Source organism: Triturus cristatus, chromosome 7, assembly GCF_964204655.1.
Source record: "Triturus cristatus chromosome 7, aTriCri1.1, whole genome shotgun sequence".
In the NCBI taxonomy this organism is placed as follows: Eukaryota; Metazoa; Chordata; class Amphibia; order Caudata; family Salamandridae; genus Triturus; species Triturus cristatus.
Window position 1 is genome coordinate 1,385,890,368 of NC_140590.1, and position 20,006 is coordinate 1,385,910,373.

Genomic DNA, 20,006 nt, shown 5'->3' on the forward strand with positions numbered 1-20,006 from the left:
GGCTCCAGTGATTGAGGTACAGTCCTTCCTGAAGGTGGATCTCCTGGTAGCCACCGTTCCCTTTCTGGTCGCCACCAGGGTCAGCCATTTAGACATGCTGAACAGATATTGGCAGCCACAAAGGCAATTTAGCTCCAAACTAAGCACCAAGAGGTTGCGTGTTGTGCTCCTGTGATACTTTGCCTTCATCTCAGTCAGAGTGGTTTTGACTTGAGACTATCTGGATGAATACCCAATATTTCTTGCTTGCTGCACACTGCACACTGTGTGTGTGTTATTGATTACATTCCACACACCATCTGGAGCTAAACAAGTTTCCTGCCATGCAGCCCATGTGTTATTATTGCTCATAGGTCGCACATCATAATGCTTACTTTGTGCAGAGCGCACTGAAGTCACATACATGCAGGTTGCCCTTGAGCAGGCCCTAAATGTGTAAATAGCACAATTTGTACATTATTTACAACCGGAATGTAAATCTCAGCTTCTGAGGATGTGCAGATGGAGATGTGAAAATTGTGAAATAAGGCGTTTGAAAATCTATCATGCGAAAGCGCGCAAATATATGTGTTTACCTGCAGAAGTTACTGCCTTGGTGGTGAGTTTTTGAACTGTAGGATAATGCATCTGATTTCTTAAATATCACTGACTTTAAAACACTTTTTCACAGACCATGTTTCCCCAGCCTTCAATTGGGGAGAAATTAGAAATATTGGGCAGTATTTTGTGAGAAGGTGGTCTGAATGTTTTTACCATGAGGACAAAAGAAGTGGTTGGCTGCTGTACATATCAAGACTATTATGACACCAAGGTGTTCTGGTGAACTGAAGTAATGAGGCCCTTTATTGCCACCACAATCACAAAATTGCATTATGGGTTTTTAATCCACTTATCCTGCATGTTTACATCCCATTGTTTAGTTTTGATTAGTATGGTACACAAAACATACATGTCCCTTTAAGGAGTGTAACTGATACACTGCTGTGCTTTATCAGCCCATAGTGTCATAATGGCTTCTGGTGACTTCATAAATACCACTCCTTCGCACTCTAAGTAAAGAACTGTTCTCAAAGATTGGTTTGGGGTGTGTGTTGTGTGTGCTAAGTGCATTGTACTGTGGTATATGTGGTGTGATTTCCAAGGATTTATACATTCCCAGCATGTAAGAGTGAGAGAGAGCAGCAATGATGCTTGTCTGCTGTAGTCAGTGAGGAAAGATGTCCAGCAGAAGCGGCTGGTACTGTGGAAGAGGGGCGGGAGTGGGAAGGGGGCTGACAAGGGGTTAAGCACAATTTTTTTTTTAAACAAACCAGCAACCACCCGCGTCGTGCTTTTCTGCTCCTCTTCTTGCAGGCACAGACTTCCAGACTCCACTGCGGCCAATCCTGGTGCTGCTCTCATGTCATGAGAGCAGTGTGAGGATTGGCCTGAGGATTTGCGCTCCCAGGGAGACTGGGAGCCTGCGCTTGCTGTCTCCAACCCAGCAACGCAGCTGGCTTAGAGATAGCTTCAGTGCGCATGACAGATTGGCTGGCCTGAGACGGCTGGCGAAAACCGTCATGCACACCGATCACAGTGCATTGCCATTCCTCTTGCGCCTGTCGCCCCCCATGGCTCCGCCCCCAAAGACTTGGCAGGAAAGGGAAAATAAAACAATAATAAAACGTGTTTATTATCGTTTTATTTTTCCTTTCCTAACGTTTTGAGGCAGCTGGTGTGTGCGTGGGGGAAGGGCGACGCTCCGCCACGATAGGGGAGGAGCCGCAGATGATGGAAAAATCTAAGAATATTATCCTTTCCAGAACTTCAAAGTTTTTGCTCTAGATCTCAGAGAAACCAGATGATCATTCCGGAGAGTGGCAGCTCGCTTTGGAGACTTACAGTGATTACCCTCAGCAGGGAGGGTCTAGTTGAAAACTTATTACTATTTGGCTAATCTACTGTCTTCTTCTAGAGGGGTGTTGAGGAGCAGGGACTAATTAAAACTTGCACCCTTGAAATTCAAAACATCTCAAGCCATGGACCAATCTTTCATTAAAACTACCACAATGTGGAACCCCTTTCTCACTTAGCCCAGAACTCAAACCACCTTTCATTCCATTAGCAAACTGGGAAAAACTCATCTTTTCTACACACACCTAAACTAATCCTCTCTTACAAGCTCCCGTGGGTGAGAAGAAACCCACCTCACTTCCTGAAGGATGTGATTGAGCGTGCTTTGCTGCTTCGATCCACACAACATTTTTCAGTCCAACTACATCTTATATTATAGGATAGTATTTGTAAAGCGCACTTATACCATGTGGTGTCAAGGTGCTAAGCGAATAGGGATGAGTGAGAACACCAACACCAGCTAGGAGGCAAAGAGCCAGGTCTTCAAATGTTTTCTGAAGACCGGAAGCGAGTCCTCCTTGGAAATGAAAGGGGCAAAGAGTTCCAAAATGTAGCGGCTGCCACAGAGAATGAGTGACCACCCCATTATCTCTTACCTGCTGTTGTTCCATCTACCTCCTAATTGCAAACTTTGTGTTTGGTTAACTATAAAGTGCCCTACTACCGGTTGGTAATGCCTGCACTATAGAAATCTGTTAAATAAATAAATTGCACACACGGTGATCTGTTTCCAGATTTCTTCAAGGTGAAATGGGAAAGGTGAAGCAGAGATTTATTTTGCAGATCAGGGAAGCAGGTGGGTTTCTATAGCACAAGACATTTCTTCTAAAAAATTAGCTTATTTTGTTGAAAACTTTGAGAGTCAGACAAAGAGCTGAAGAGGTGAAAGCAACATGCTATCACTGGGCAAACAGCAGCCATGTCTGGAGCCTCTTACACATGCTAATGGAAAGCCCTTCACATACAGTTTAGGGCAGGGGCATAGCTTGGTCAGTGAGCCTGCTGGGTGGGGGAGGGGGTGAGCTTCGGATTTCCCAAGAATCACGCTGGTTAAAATACATTATATGAGAAGCAGGGCAGACGGGGGGGGGGTGGAGCTTGAGGAGTCGTAGGAAGGGGGAGTGCAGATTGAGAGAGGAACTTTTTAAAAAACAATACTTTGTCAAATAAAAACAAATTTAAGGCTTTTTAACCCCTTCCATGCGGGGCGGATTCCCCCGCGGTGCTGACCGTTACCTGCGCGGGCGTGGTCATGACGGAACGGTTCCGTCATGAGCACAGCTCAACCGACGCTCATGACGGAACCGTTCCGTCATGAGCGTCGAAGGGGTTAAACATAAACGTGTATGTGTGTATTTTTATCTTGAAGTGTATTAAAAAATCCCAAGTGAAATCTGATATACACCTACCAGACCCGACTTAAAGCACTTGTACCCAAGTATTTACTACAGAATACATTTATTAGGGGGTGTAACACCCCAAACAAACCCCCCCCTAAAGCTGCGCCCCTGGCTAAGGGCCAGCCTCTCACCCTGTTCATCGTTGTAGTGTCTTCACATTGCAACCGCCATTGAGACTGCACTCCCTGTGCACATAACACACCTTAATAAGGAACATGCCATCCACACGAAGCGCACACATACCAGTTCAGTTGCCTGAGCAATGGCAGATCGTAACTCGATCAATTAACAGACTACAATGAAACGTAGATGAATTCATGGAGGATTTGTACAACCCTGAAGAAGGACATTTCTGGCCGAAATGCAGAGGGGCAAGAAAACAATGTTGACATTGGATGTTTCACAGAACCCTGAACAAGGAAACGAATACGCTTTTCTCGAATCATACAAATGAATTAAAAACTATATATTATGAAAGATACATTAAGGATTGGGACATTCTTGAGTTTATTTTTTATTCAAGAATGGTGATACTTTGGTACCAAAAGAAATAGTGTGAGGGAAGCCGGCTCAGCGGTTAGGGAAGCGCACTCAGCACTGCGCTAAAGGACTACAACCCATATTGTTTGGGGAGTAGGAAGCGAGATTGTCATGTTTGTATCCAAGGAGAGAGGGTGCTCCTCAGTAGCACACGGGAGTATTGTGTAAACTTCATACACGATACAGAGTACATTGGAATATAGGTATGAGTGCATTGTTGGAATCTGACATTCTGAATTCTCTTGATATTTTCTCACTGCTCTCTTCTGCCAATTTCTTACACTGTCCACCAGTACCAGAGTCTCACATTGTCCACCAGTGCAGTGTACACACATAGAAAGAGCAAAAAGCGTCAGAGGATTGTTTAGTGCTGGAAGGTGGCCCTTCCTGGTAGTAATGTAGGCACCCTTGCACCATGGTGCCAGGGTGACTGCATTGACACTTAGCAGCCACAAGTGCGCCAACGCAGGGCAAGAGCAGAAATGATGCAGTGCAGCAAGTTGTCTTGCTGCGTTGTGCCAGTTTCACTAAATCTGCCAATAAGTGCACAAAATGTTGCACGGGTTCCAGTTTTTGGTAGGAACTTTTCATTTGTTGGACAACATAAACATTGGGATGGTGCCAGACTGATTTTGTGCACCCCTCAGGATATGTTGGCCTATAGTCCTGCTAGCTCATAGTGCCACCATAAGTACCCTAGCCCTGGCAAGGTAAAGAATGGTTTGGGCAACCTCAGAACATGATAACTTTAACCCCAAAGGAATTGTGGTACCAGATCTAGAACCTTTTCGCTAAGTCACTCGTGCTCCCTCAGAGAGATATACATAAAGAGATATGGATAAATAATAAACAACAATATTTGCACAATGTATGTTCAGGCCTAGTACTGAACGGTCAAGGTTTCATGATAGTGTACTTACGAAGAGGAATTGTAAGCAATATGGATTCAGAGAAACTAATCCTGCACTGTCACACAAGCAAATGTATATCAAAAGTCAGCGTGTGGAAAAAGAAGGCAACTCCAGAAATGCGTACATGTAAAATGGCAGTGTTTCTTGCTGGGCCTAACCTAGCCACATGACAAATGCACTTCAGACCCGTGCACTCAACTACGGAACAAAACTACTCACTCCATACTCACTGTCCAGGAACCGAAGGTCTTCAAAGAAGGGAGTCTTGTTAGTAAACAGAAACAGATACCAGAAATGTGGTGGTCATCCCAGAGATGCAGAGATCCACCCTGTAAGACGCCATACCCTTGTAGCTTTAATTGGAGGGTGACGCCATCAAGCTCCAAAAACAAATGAGGACCCTAGGTATTAACAACTACATTTGGTTAATGATTCCTCCTCCCAAAGCTTACCGCAGTGTCGGCCAGATGCTAAGACTGACACAACGCCCGTTATGCTTGTACTTCTTTCCTTAGCAAGCATTCCATCAGCCTCTATGCTTGTACTTACTACCTGGCCTCCAGCCTCACTTTACTACACTGTGACTCGCATCGCTATTTGGCCACCTTTGGGTGGTTATTAGCCAAAACCCAGAAATAAATAAATAATTTCTCACTGAAGTTCTGCCTAATTGGTTGAACTTTCTGTTTAGTAAATCTTATGTGCTTGTTCAAAATGTTATAATTCTGGATTCCCTGAATCTGGAATGGGATTTTGCACCTGATAGTACTTGCTCACCTAAGTGGAACAGAGGTAGATCAATACATTTATAAATCTGGTGCTGAATGTTCATCTAGCAATGCCAAGCCAGTTCAATGGAAAGCGTGGATTTGACCACCATTTTCCTATCGGGACTCCCACAACTTTCACATCATGACAACTAATTCCCTAAACGACCTTGGCACTGGAGTCAAGTGTCCACACACCCAGACTAAACATCCGCTAGAAAAAAATTCAAAAGCTTTACGCTATGATTTGTTTTTTGCTTTGACAGTGCTTCCTTGGGGTGTCTTTTACTTAGATTTCTGTGTGCCAGTTTGGGGCAAGCTCTACAAATCCCCATAAATACATAACCATATTGATACTTGTATACTGGACACCCAGGTATAGAGAAACAGCTCTTTATATAATCCTGGGATTAGTAGAATGTTCAAGATTGTGAACATGTGTACAGGTAGGGTGGTTTAGAGATTATCTTGTTTGGCACTGTGGCTGGTGGAATGTGCGGTTTCATACTGGCGGTGGAACAGAACAGTTTGGTTAGATCTTAAATGAGGCTACTATATGCAGGCATGTCTTTGCTTTCAGTCTAAGCACCCGAACAACAACTTTGGAAGAAGTTCCACAACTATTCCGCTATCAGTGAGGCCTGATGACTGCTACCGCAACGAAAGAGGAGTTGGGGAAAGGAGTTGTCCTAACGGCTAGGGCGGTCGACCTCGAATCTGGGGAACTGGGTTTGAGTCTCGGCAATGACGCTGAACATCCTGTGATTCTGGGCAAATAACGTAATCTCTCCATGCCTAACAAAAAAAATGTGTCATCATGTAACGCAGCTGGTGCTATGTAAAGCGCTCTGATACCCAATACCAGGTCAAGTTCGCGCTATATAAAACTCCGTTAAAAAAAAATAATAATAACATTCAGGGAGTAGTCGATTTCAGTGTGTTGAATTCAATAAATTCATATCTTGACGGTTGCCACAATTCATGAATGAATGATGAAGATTTTTGCACAAACTGCCACCACAATATGCGAGTTGATAAATAAATAGATGAATGGATGAATAAGCAAATTGTTTTGAATGAAGTGGTTTCGCCCTAATGAACTATCGCCCAAAAAGAGGTAATAAATGGACAAACAAATTAATTATATTCATGTACAATGCAGTTGCGAGCACACCCAAATACAACGCCGACTTGTCTCCATAGTTCTTAAAATATTTTTCTTTTATTCTTAGCTTCTCTCTTGAAACATGTTCAAGCCAGCCATCATGTGTTCTGTCAATTTATTGAGCCCCAATGACTTCAGAACGTCATCAGAATTTTCCAGTATGTATAGTGTAAGTGATAATAATAATAGTAGTAATAATAGTAGCAGTAGTAATAATAATAATAATAATAATAATAATAATAATAATAGGAATAATAATAGGAATAGTGATGGTGGTTTAATCACATACATATCTCCTAAAGATCAGACTAGAGCTATTTCTATAAAAGTTTATGAACTTTTTCGTTTGTCTGCTTGTCTGGACTATATGGGTGTAGACAAAAAATAGAAGTTAAGGGGCTCCTCACCATTTTCTGCTGGGGGCATCATTTTGTTTCACCCCCTGCCTCCCTGTGTCCGCAGGTTTCTTGAAATATGAGATGCAGGTGTGCTTGGCTTACAAGAGGTGCTCCACTGGCATCAACAGCTCTCTAAGGGGCATATTAGCAAGGACTGCGTTAAAAATTATCGCCGGTTTAGCGGCAGAAAACTGCCGCTAAAGCGGCGATAATGGGCTTGATAATCTGCCCTTGAGAATTCCAATAGAAGCCCATGTTTTGGTGTTAACATGGGCTTCTATGGGAATTCTCCAGGGCATATTATCAAGCCCATTATCGATGCAGTTTTCTGCCGCTAAACCGGCGATAATTTTAACGCCATCCTTGATAATATGCCCCTAAATTATTCCAGGAAAGCACCTTGAAGCACCCTTGCTCTGCATCAGAAGCTCTCACTACACAAGCTACTGCATAAAACATATATGAGAAGTAGCAGAACAAGAAACTATCAGAAATAGTGGAATATTATAACCCAGAAAGACACAAAGGATCAGAGGCAAAGAAGTCTGTAGTCAATTCGATAATGATCCAGAAAGACCTGAGGAAGACAGGTGAAGCTAGGACACAATTGAGGCGTCCACCTACCAGACAATCTTCTCATTTAACTCACAGGGGCAATCCTTCCCTGGCGGGGATCATGGTGACCAGCGCTTAGACTACGACCACGGGCCCCAAGCTTGCAGGGTTTAGGGAATCCGCCTCACACAGGCGCTCTTGTTCATAGGTTTTGGCACGCAGAAGTCATATATTGTGTACACAGTTTTCAGCTAATCCCAGCAGTCATAACAGGCCAGGGCGAAAATTCTGTCATGTCTGTGAAATCGTGCGTAAATCTCATTTGTTGGAGCTCAGTTAATTTGGGTCGTTTTTTCTCCACCTGCTATGCTTTCTCCCGTAATTTCTCCTTCGAGAGGTTGGTTTGAACAGAAAATGTAATGTGAGAGCTTTAAACCCAATGTGTACTTCGGCCGAGAGACAGGGGCATATTATCAAGAAACAGCGTTACAATTCTCGCCGCTTTAGCGGCAGTTTTAAAAGCGGCGATAATGGGCTTGATAATATGCCCTTAAGATATCCCATAGAAGCCCATGTTCGGGTGTCAACATGGGCTTCCATTGGAATTCTCTGTGGCATATTATCAAGCCCATTATCGCCGCTTTAGCGGCAGTTGTCTGCAATATGCCCCACAGTTCTTGCTCAAACACCACTTTCACCAAAAAGTATAACCAGGAGAAGAAAAAAAAGCCTGAAACATGGGAAGCCCAGTAGTAAGTGGTAGCTTATGTGACGTTTGTACGCAAGGGGCACCCTTCTGTACAATTTTCATCCGGACGACGACAAAATGTATTTTGGAGATGTGAGTAGTTTTTGCAAAAATCGCGCTACGCCCTCAATTTTTCCCCGCGGATTTTTTTTTCACTGTGTGTACGTGATTAGAGGGCCTGCCACAGAAAGTGTGGACCTTCTGTGTGGGGGCGTATGGGGAGGTGTGCGAAACTGTCCTGTTTCTGATTCAAGCCAAGGTGAGCTGGACTGGCCATGAGTGAGGCCTCTCTCACCCATGGCAATCCAGCTACGACTCCGACACTGAAACAGGTGAAAACTTGGGTCACATTCAAAATCCTTAGTCACAGCGAACCATTGCGAATCGCCATTCACAGTGCTCAGTAGCCCATGGTGCAAAGCAGGGTCTTGCTTTGGAGTTGTATTTGATCGCATTTCTCATCACCTCAGAGAAAGCCCATGCGCACTTCCGGTTGAATAAGGGCCTACTTCCTCCTTTCATTTTGTGTGGTTGGTAGAGTATGGATTTATTGAGTGGTCTTTCGTGGGAAGAATTTTGTTGATGAGGGAGTTCGGGGCGGATTCTCCATAAACCGTTGCGGAAGGCTTGCTACTGTGTTTACTCCTGAAGTGCTACAGGGATAAGTTGCAGAAATAGGATTGCTTGTTGAGTATGCAAACAACTTCCGATGGACTAAACAATGTGTTGCAATTCATTAAAGTTCTTCATGCGGAGGGCAAAGTTCACTTGAAATATTCCTGCTTCATGAAAAGATTTGCCAACGGGAATGCAGCTAGGGTGCAAAATCATTTTGCATGTTCATGGGGTTCTAAATTTATGACTGGGGCCTCTCATATGACAGATTGGGGTTTCAGCTTGGCCTAGATAACCTCTCTCTTAAAGGAAGAGGCAGGGAGGGTTCAGGGCAAGTGCCCCCCAATTTTATATCAATGGAGGATAATTTGCCATATCCCGTTGCTTATAATCTCGTGGTATCAAATCCTTTGAATAATTATCACATTCTGAAGGGGTTGGAGGCCAGAGAGGCTGCGGCCATAGGGTGGTCCCCTCATCAATCAAGGGCGGACCGGCCAGCGGACCTCGCGGACACGGCCGTCATCCTCATCTGGACACATCCAACATTCCGCTCATCTTTGCTAACCTACATGGCCAATCTTCCCGTTTCTCTCAGGACCTGTCAATCAACAGATGCTTGTCCCTTTGATAAGTGGAACGCCCTTGTTGAAATATTAACCAGCGGCCAGTGAATCACTTTGCTGACTGCCACATAAACCCGTGGGCCAGCTGCCATGTTCCAGGGAGATCTATAGGCCCAACTGACAATGCCTGCCCGCGTTCAGTCAATGTGACTGTCACCGTTTGATCTTGGTGACGGCAATAGGCTGACACTTAGACTTGCTTGGCACTGAAATGGTTAGTTTGGACTGCAGAGGCTCTCAAGAACCACATTAATTTGCCATCTGACTTCTAACCATTAACTTTATTTTAAAGTGAAATGCAGGGATCGTTTTTCCAAAGCTGAAATATTTATGCAACCAGTATCTTCGGATTGTTCGCCAGTCCATGCTGCCTGTTAAAAGTTTATATTTAAACGCATATACATTTAAATGAAAACTCATTACCCTTGAGGGCTATTAAATACATTTTTATTGATCTTAAAGTTTTATGTCGTTTTGAAGTTTATGGTGCCATGATTTTATGTTGTTTGAATTCACTATAGTGTATTGAATATGTTATGTTTGATTTGTTAGATAACTGCGATGATTCTATTTTAACAGAATTGTTGCACTCAACAAATAATAAATGAACAATCATGGTCAGATTAAGACATTTCTCTCTCTCTCTCTCTCTCTCTCTCTCTCTCTGTCTCTCTCTCTCTATATATATATACACACACACAAACGCACACAAAAACACACACACAGACTTTCTTTTTGACATTTGTATTATTTTATTATGGCTAGGTTGGCGCAAACAATTGTGTTTAAAGTCAGTGCCTTATAGTGACAAAGCATTTGGTCCATAGGAAAATGCAAAAATGACAAGGAATTCTCTAAGGCATTTTCAGGTGAAAGCCAGTTTGCAGATATGCAAAGAGTGACTTATGAAGCAGGCATTAGCAAAGCCAATAGGTGTTGCCTGTGTGAGAGCTATTGGCTTTTCCAATGTGTTTTTAGCCATATTGTACACCAGCATGGCTGCTGTTCAGCATGGCTAAAAGTAAGTGGTGTAGAGGAGAGTAGCATGAAACAGAGTGGCGTGCAGTGGAGTGGGGTGTCATAGAGTAGAGTAGCATGGAATGGAGTGTCATAGAGTAGAGTGGCGTAGAGTGGAGTAGAGCAGTGTATGGTGAAGTGGAGTGCCGTAAAGTGGAGTGACGTAAAGTTGTGTAAAGTGGAGTGGCGTAGAAAGGAGTTATGTAGAGTGGAGTAGAGTGTCGTGGAATGGAGCAGAGTGTGAGTGGCATAGAGTGGAGTGACACAGAGTGACGTGGTGTACAGTGGAGTGGCAAAGAGTGGAGTAACGTAGAGTGTCATGAAGTGGAGTATAGTGTGGTAGAATTCAGTGCCGTATAATAGAATAGCATACAGTGGGCTGGTGTAGAGTGTTGTAGAGTGAAGCAAAATAGAGTGTGGTAGAGTGGAGTAGAGTGGCGTAGAGTGTCCTTGCGTGGAGTGTCATAGACTGGAGTAGAGAAAAGTGTTGTAGAGTGGAATGACGTAAAGTGGAGTAGAGTGGAGTGGGGCAGAGTGAAATGGCATAGAGTGTCATAGAGTGGAGAGGCAAAGAGTGCCGTAGGATGGAGTAGAATTTTGTAGACTTGAGTGGCATAGAGTGGCGTAAAGTGGAGTAGAGTGTTGTAGAATGGAGTGAGTAAAGTGGAGGGGTGTAGAGTGAAGTGGCACAAATTGGTGTAGAGTTTCAGAGAGTGGAGGGGCATAGAGTGGCTTAGGGTGGAGTGTTGTAGAGTTGAATGTCATAGAGTTGCGTAAAGTGGATTAGAGTTTTGTAGAGTGGAGTGGCATGGAGTGGCGTAGAGTGAAGTAGCGTTTCATGGAGTGGGGTAGAGTAGAGTGAAGTAGAGTTGAGTGTATAGAGTGAAGTAGAGTGGAGTGGCGTACAGTAGAGAGTCGTAGAGTGGAGAGGCCTTCAGTGGAGTAGGGTGTCATATAGTGGGTTGGTATAGAGTGGAGTGGAGTGTCATAGAGTAGAGTGTGGTTTAGTGGAATGGTGTAGATTGGAGTAGATAGTGTTTGAGTTGAGCAGATTACAGTGGAGTAGAGTGTCAGTGAGTGCCATTGAGTCGAATGGAGCAGAGTATTTTAGGGAGGAGTTGTGCGTTGTAGAGTGGAATAGAGCATCATGGTGTGTCATAGAGTGAAGTTGCGTAGAGTAAGGTAAAGGGGTATGGAGTGGAGTAGAGTGTTGTAGAGTGGAGTGGCGTAGATTGGACTGGCAAAGAGTGGAGTGGTGTAGAGTGTCACAGAGTGCAGTGGTGTAGAGTTGTAGAGTGGAGTGTTGTTCAGTGGAATGGAGTGTCTTAGAGTGGAGTGGCATAGAGTGGAGTGGAGTGGCATGGAGTGGAGAGGAGTAGAGTGGCACAGAGTGAAGTAAAATTGTCACAGAGTGGAGTGGTGCAACGTGGAGTAGAGTGTTGTAGAGTGGGGTGGTGTAGAGTAGAGTGGCGTAGAGGGGAGTAGAGTGCCATAGAATCAAGTGTCCTATAATGGAGTAGTATAGAATGGAGTGTCGGGAAGTGTCGTAGAGTGGAGTGGAGTGGAGTGAAGTACCATGGAGTGGCATTGAGTGGAGTTGCATAGAGTGGAATTTAGTGCCATAGAGTGGATTAGCATAGAGTACAGTGGAGTAGCATAGGTTGGAGTGTCATAGAGTGGAGTGGTGTAGAGTAGTGTAGTGTCGAGAGTGGAGTGGCATAAACTGGAGGAGAGTGGAGTGGTGTAGAGTGAAGTGGTGTAGAGTGAAGTGGTGTAGAGTGTCATGGAGTGGAGGAAAATTGAGTGTCATAGAGTGGAGTGACGTAGAATGGAATGGTGGCGTAGAGTTGAGTAGCATAGAGTGGAGTGGTGCAAAGTGGAGTGTAGTAGATGAGCATGCAGTGGAGTTGAACAGAGTGTCATAGAGTGGAGTGGCGTACAGTGGAGTAGGGGAGTGTGACATAGAGTGGAGTAGAGTGTTGTGGAGTGGCATAGAGTAGAGTGGTATAGAGTGGAGTTGTGTAGAGTTGAGTGTTTGAATACAGCTTACTATCCGTATGTGGGTTGCTGAAGTACAGACCCATGCGGATAGCATGCTGCACCGTGTGTGTGTGGTTGGAAGAGTATTATCTTTGCCTTGAGCCTATTTAGACATGGTTCCACATCCTGGGTGAAGACAACCAAGGAGCAGTTATCATGTTATGGGATGCAGTGCCTCGCAGAGTGAGGGATGAGGATGTGCAGGAGATAGACATTCATTTTTGTAAGAGTTTTATGCTGGCAGCTCTGATGAGATATTTAGTAGTTCATCTCTTATGTTCTCAGTCTGATTTTCTGTTCTGGTTGTGGCAGGAGGTTGTCTACACTGTGATCTCATGGATCTTGGAGAGGAAACAGGTGTTAATAAAGAGTGAAGGACCAGAGATCTGCCCATGGTGACTGCAGTCCTTCACTATATGATTTGAATAATGAGATGTCAATAGAAGAGATTTAACAAGACTGATTGTGTTATCATTATGCTTTTGACATAATGGTAATTTAGTGGTAAGAGTATGTGAATGTTAGGGAACAGCAGCGTCGACTATATTAGAGTTCTCCAGTGATCAGCAATTTTCAGCAGATCGCTTTGGTCGTGACAGACGGCAGAATAAGTAAAATTAAATTTAAAAAAAATGTAAACCACTTACCTTGGGCTCATCACATCACCCACCACTTTTACCTGTGCCGGCCACCACTGCTAGCGCTTCTTACCAGACGTGCAATACTTTTAAGCTGAGAGTACCAGCACTTATCAGGGGCAAACAGGTACTTGGGGACAGTGAGTACCTGCAGCTTTATATTTCGATTTTAAGCATGGAGACAGATGACCAACAGATGCATTTACCTATTAATTTATGTAGCTGACTGTAAATATTTCATTCTTGGGAAAGGACTTCCTGCAAAACAGGAACAATTTACTATAGGTATGTGTGGAATTTGTTGGTATTTTAAAATATGAATTCCTGTGGCAGAACTTTCTTCTACCGGAATACAGAGTTCAGGTCAAACTAGTCTGAATGGCAGTGGCGACTTGAGGTGGAAGGACATGAGTAAGAGGCCATGTGAGCTTGAAAAACCTGACCAGACATTGCTGCTTCTTTCAATACATAATTTTGATAATATAGGGATCACTAAGTATTGCACAACTTGACACAAAACTGACATTGTGCTGAGATACCTTTTTTTTTTTATAAACAAATTTTATTATGTCAATATAGCCATCACCATGCAGAGCCCTGTAACCCAGAGACGTCTGCCAAATCCTTCATACATTTACATAAAGGCAATAGACAATTGTATATTCAATAACTCCCCAACTCCCGTCCCAACTCCCCCCGCCCCCAAACCCCAAAGATCGCACTTCCTACTGCTAGTCCTACTCTCCCCCCTCCATCCATCCCGCTCTCCCCTCGCAGCGTACGCATCGCCGCACCGCCCCCCCAGGACCACCAACGTCCGTGTATAGCTGCCCCTATGGATTGATCTCCCTCTCTGCGGGGGGTTCCAGCCCTATTCCACGGTAGGCTGCCCAGCGTTTCCAGATCTTAAGTGTTTGCGTGGGCACCCCCTGGCCTCGAAGACTGGCCGCTCCAGCCCCATACAAAAGTCCAGGCCGTTCTTCCATCCCATCATAGATGGGGCTCGTGTCGCCTTCCACTCCCTTGCAATGTCCCGCTTGGCCAGAGTGAGTCCCAGCAACAAGAGATGACGTTTATAGATATTGCCCCCTATATCGTCCATGACATGGAGTAGAGCCAATCGCGGAGAGCGGGGGAGCTCCCACCCCAATACTTCCGAGAGGCACGCCAAAACTCCCCTCCAGAAGCGGTCAAGGGAGGCGCACTGCCAGATAGTGTGAAAGAATGTGCCCTCTTCCCAGCCGCACTCTCGTGAAGTACACCCGATGCAGGTATTTAAATTGAACCAGCCGGAGCCTCATGGCTATAGCGGCCCCTCGCGGGGCGGCCAGCGCCTCCCTCCAATCCTCTTCCTCCAGAGCGCCCACCTCTGCCTCCCAGTCCCCCCGAAGTTTGCTCAGTGTGGGGGAGCTGTGCGTAACAAGGGATTGATAGATCCTGGAGGTTTTTTTATCAGGTAGATCCCCCATGAAGACTTTCGCCTCTAATGGGCTGAAGTCAGGGAGCGAATCCAGTCCCACCAATGCGGGCGACAGGGCATGCCTGAGCTGGAGATATCTAAAAAATTGCTCACGTGGCATATGGAATTCCTTCTGTAGCTCAGGGAAAGATTTAAGTATCGTCCCTCGCATGACATCTCCCAGCGTGGAGATGCCAATGTCATCCCATCCCTTAAAACCTTGTAGGGCCGCCAAGTGGGGTAGACGCCCATTGTGCCACAGGGGAGTCTCACGAGTCAAGGTCCGCCACCATCCCATACGGCGCAAAGCCTGCCTCCAGATTTGAAACACTACCTGCGTGGCCGGGGGCAGCACACCCCTCAGGGACGCAGAGTAAAGGAGTGTATGCAGCGTGTGGCGTCCCATAAGTTGCCGTTCCAGCGCATATGCCGGGTCTCCCCTGTCCCCGTACCACCATTCGTTAAGGACTAGAAGATGTGAAGCTTGATAATATGACAGAATATCCGAGGTGGCCAGCCCTCCACAGTAGGTGGATAGGAAGCACGTCCGGATAGCCACGCGCACCCTACCCCCCTCCCACAGGAATTGCCCCAGCACCGAATTCACCTGTCTGAACCAACCTGGCTGAATCTTGTATGGGTGGTTCTGTAGCTGATATAGGAGTCGAGGGAGCGCCACCATTTTAAATATTGACGATCGCCCATACAGAGTCAAGGGCATACGGGACCAGATTTTAAGATCGGAGCGGACGCGCTCCCATACTGGGGCCACATTTCGCTCCCAGGAGACCGCCGGCTGAGATACCTTTTTTATGCAGATGATTATTGTACTACAAGAATATTGAACTTGGCTTACCCCCACATTGATTGATCTGATGGTGCAGTTCCAGGGCTAAAAGTTTTTATAGGAGACAACTGCTGATGCTACCAAATGCCAGGCTTGTCAATTGCCAAAGCTATCTAGTCTTGATTCCACCTCATGCCTCTTTCTTCCACCACCCTTCACTTCTTGTTGCTTTATGTCACTTTTGCAAATTCTTTTCCATCCCTTTTTCTCCATTTCTCACTGTTTTATTGTCTGTCTCTTTACCTTCTTTCTTTCTTTTGTGCCTTTCTCTCTTACATGCTCTGGGTCAAAATCTGATGGTGAAAAATATGCTCCAGTGCCGGAAAAGTTCCCAAAAATGAGTGCCTGTTGTCATGATAGCAACAATTGCAGTTCAATCCCCACATAAGACCTGTCTTCTGCTCGTGGTCACATCCTGTGAGTGAAATACCATACTGTCCTTCACAGAGGATTGTGCCCAGACCGTGAACAGCGATTTTGAGCTAATTTCAGTGATGGATGCTACGGAGTGGTGATGGTGATGCGGGGTGGGGAAAGGATAACAATTATTTTTAAAACCACTTACCTGATTACGTCCACAGCTTCTCCTCCGTCCTCTTCTCTTCCTGGCCCCCGGCAGCACAGAGGTTCCCCAAAGCCAATCACTGCCCTTCTGTCACCAGCATGACAGCAGCGCCGTGATTGGACTGACTGGCTTGTTTGGCTGCTCAGACAGTGCCTGGGTGCCTTGGGACTGTGAAATACAGCCAGGTGGAGAAATGCTAAGTGTGACTGACTGTGTGGCGGCCCAAGACGGACGGAAAAACTGTCACCCGGACTTATGGTGCACAAGCCACTCCTCCTCCCTGTGGGACCAGCCCCACCCGCCCTAACATAGCCCTGTAGGCCGTATGAAAATTAAAATGATAATAACATTGTTATTTTCCTTTTTTCCCCTTTTTTCACTGCTCTGAGCGCACTGGGGCGGTGCTTTCCCGCCTTGGTGGTAGCCGCGGCCCGTGGAGGGAGTTCCGTGGAGCGGTAAGGCAGGGCGGGGGAGGGGCAGGGTGGGGGGTTCTAAAAACCGGAATATGGATAATTACAGGTAAGTAAACAATTAAATAAATAAAACGAATTTCGTAGCGCGCGCTGCATCGCATTTTGCGATGCAGCGCGCGCTACGAAATTCGTTTTATTTATTTAATTATTTACTTACCTGCAATTATCCATATTCTGGTTTTTAGAACCCCCCACCCTGCCCCGCCCCGCCTTACCGCCCCACGGAACTCCCTCCACGGGCCTGCTTGGTGGAGGAGCTGCCGCTGGCTGCTTTGCAGAATACTTACCAGCAGGAAAATGATAATCTCTTCATTTTCTATCATCGCTCTCCCGGGACTTTGCTGCAAACACAGGTACAGTTATGGTCAAGCTGAAGCAGCAGTGGCAAAATCCGCACAGAACAAAGTAGTGTGCACATTTATCGGATACATTGATGGGAGAAAAGACCAATCTCATAACCAATTGTACTCACAGTAATAGTACAAGTAAAATTCGGTGGTGAGTCAAATCAAAAACTGAAAACCAGATTTCAAGAAGGAATATAGGAACATTTAACATAATTGACAATATCACAGACTAGAGACACATTTTCTGAATTGTGAGTCAAGACAGACTAAAATAATGTCAGCACTGTTTCAAGACTGTGGTGTTCGAGTCAACCATCCACTGAGTAGACAAAGTAAGGACAAGTGGACATTTCAACCACAAGCTGAAGCATGCATGCCTGCAAGAAGTATTGTGTGCTTCAAAGCAGTATTCACTGTGCCATCAAGAGAGTATTGTATTACATGAGCTTTGTGTTTTCTTTTTTTAGGTTTTGAGGCATCAACAATCATCTTAACTTAAGAACAACAGCCCTGAGGGTAGAAGTCTGATTTGCTGCAAGTTTCATCTACTTCAGCATAATAGGTGGGTATAACTTTTGAAATTCAGCCGAAGATAGTTGTAAGGCAGCAGATACTACCCAAGTGTGAGTATTTTTTTAGGAGTTATCATGCTACACTAAAAACTAAGGGGCATATCTACAAGGCGGCGATATAAAATTATCGCTGCTTTTGCGGCCGTTTTCAGCCGAAAAGCGGCGATAATTTTATCGCTATATTAGCAAGGTCACGCTACCACATGAAACATTGCCTTAGAGCCTGAATTCCTAACGCCCATCTTTGCATCTCTAATGAGATTCAAAGTGGGCGTGCCTCCCCAGGATAACGGGAGAAATGTCGCTAAGCGACATTTCTCCTATTATCAAGCCTCATGCAAAGCAGCATAGCGACAAGAAAAGTAGCGATAACCTTTGTTATCGCTACTTTCCTTACGCCTGCTTTGAAACTGACTTAGACATGATAGCCTATGGAAGGTGGATATCATGGCTAAGTATGTGAGGCCCTATCAGCAAGCTATCGCCAAACTTTGTGGGATTATCGCTGGCGATCCAGCGATAATCTCATGTTTGGCAGTTAGTGCTAGGATTTTTATCGCTTTTGAGATAAGCGTTGCTAATAGCATGCTATCTCAGCGATAAAAATCCACGCTAGCCGGCAATAATTATCCTAGCGCTAAGTGCGCTTAGCGATAATTATCGCCGGTTGTTGCTGATATGCCCCAACAAACTCTTGGCCTCAGGGTATCGAGACAACTCGAGTCTCTCCTCTCTGGCCAGTCCGATTCCAGTAGTTCCCATGTCATTTGTTAATTTGTGTTGATTGGCGGAGTTGGGAGGTGGTGTTTGGAACCACATGGGTCCTGCAGGGCCCAGGCACAAGGCACCATTTGGTAGTTGCGCTGTGCTTCCTGGACATGGTACCCTTACCATTCCTGCCCTGTGGAACTGGGGCACGCACACTCAAAGTCGTGCCGCTAACCTTTGCTACCCTTCTCTTTTACTTGAGCTTACCGCTTGACTCAGTGGCCTTCTCCTGCCCCTTGGATCTACTTCACCTTTTAGCAGCCCTTGACTTGTGGGCCTCCCCACCGGACTATGTTTTCCGGCTCCTACGCAGCACTCTCTCAAATGTGTAACCTGGTCCTGAAGATGAACTAAATTCTTATACAGGTCAACACGCCATCGACCCCTCAGCGCAATCCGTGGCGCCACTTTCGTGTTAATCGAATTTACCCTTCTTCTCTAACTCTGTATTAATGAATCGGAACCACAATAAAGTCCTCTGTATATATTGACAACTTTGTTTTCTCCTGCACCATTTTTCGCTGTCTATATTTTTCACTAGCCACCTGCGCTGTTCATCTTGTTCCTCACGTGCACAAATATGCACAAGTTTGTACAGGTTACATTTACACTCAATGTAATAGAGTGCCGTCATTACTGTCTTTTTATCTTGCTGTTTTTGTTTAATTACAGACCACTCTTTGCAATTATTGCCATAACTATTAATGTCTCCCTATCTCCTCCTTTTTGCAACTTTTTGGGCAGGCCTTCAAAAACTGCCTTCTAATACTACCTGTTGAGACATTGTTGCTTTTTACATACGTGCTTCCTGAATGCGGCACCATTACACACCACTAGAACAAATTAAGCACTTTCATTGTCCAAGTTTCCATCCTTCTTCCCTGATTCTACCCTGAAGAGAATTACCTGCCTCGTATTCTCACTCACTGAGTAATGGGTATACTGAGTAGCTGGGTCTGGTGGCATAGTGGATTAATGCATCCACTCTAGGGGTCTGTGTTCGACCTCATGGTCACAGGTTCAAAGCCCGGTGGGTCACTCAGCGTTTCATCCTTCTGAGGTCGATAAAATGAGTACTTTTGGGGGACAATAAACATCTGTTATTCAACGCCATGATACCCTTGGGTTAACATGCGCCTTACAAATACACATGTTATGTTATGAGGAAGACTTTCACATCCTCTTCCATACATCCCTAACTCTTCTTCAAAAATCTACCTCTACTCCTCATGTCCACTATCATAGGGCCTCTGGCATCAATTATTATTGCTCTGCAACAGTGGTTGGCAGAGAGTCCCACCATACTCCAATTTTAGCAATGGCATGTCTCTTGTTCCATCCCCTCTTCCCACAGATTACCATCCCCTTCCCGCCAAACCCCAGCTTCAGGTTTTGGTGTTGGTCGCAGTGCCCAAACTTAGCTTCCCTCTTCCCTCAGGGTAACTCCAAAAATTTTCTTTGCTATGAAACCAGTTCTCGACATAAGTCTGCTTGTACCCAGACATGGAAATGTTTTCTTCAGCTGTGCCACTGATAAGTACAGAGATGGGGCGTCTGGGTATTTAATGTTAAGAAGAATGCATAACATACATGAGCAGTATAGTGAAAAGCCTATGGACAATGGTGCACTAATACACAGCCCCAAAACTAACACTACACTTA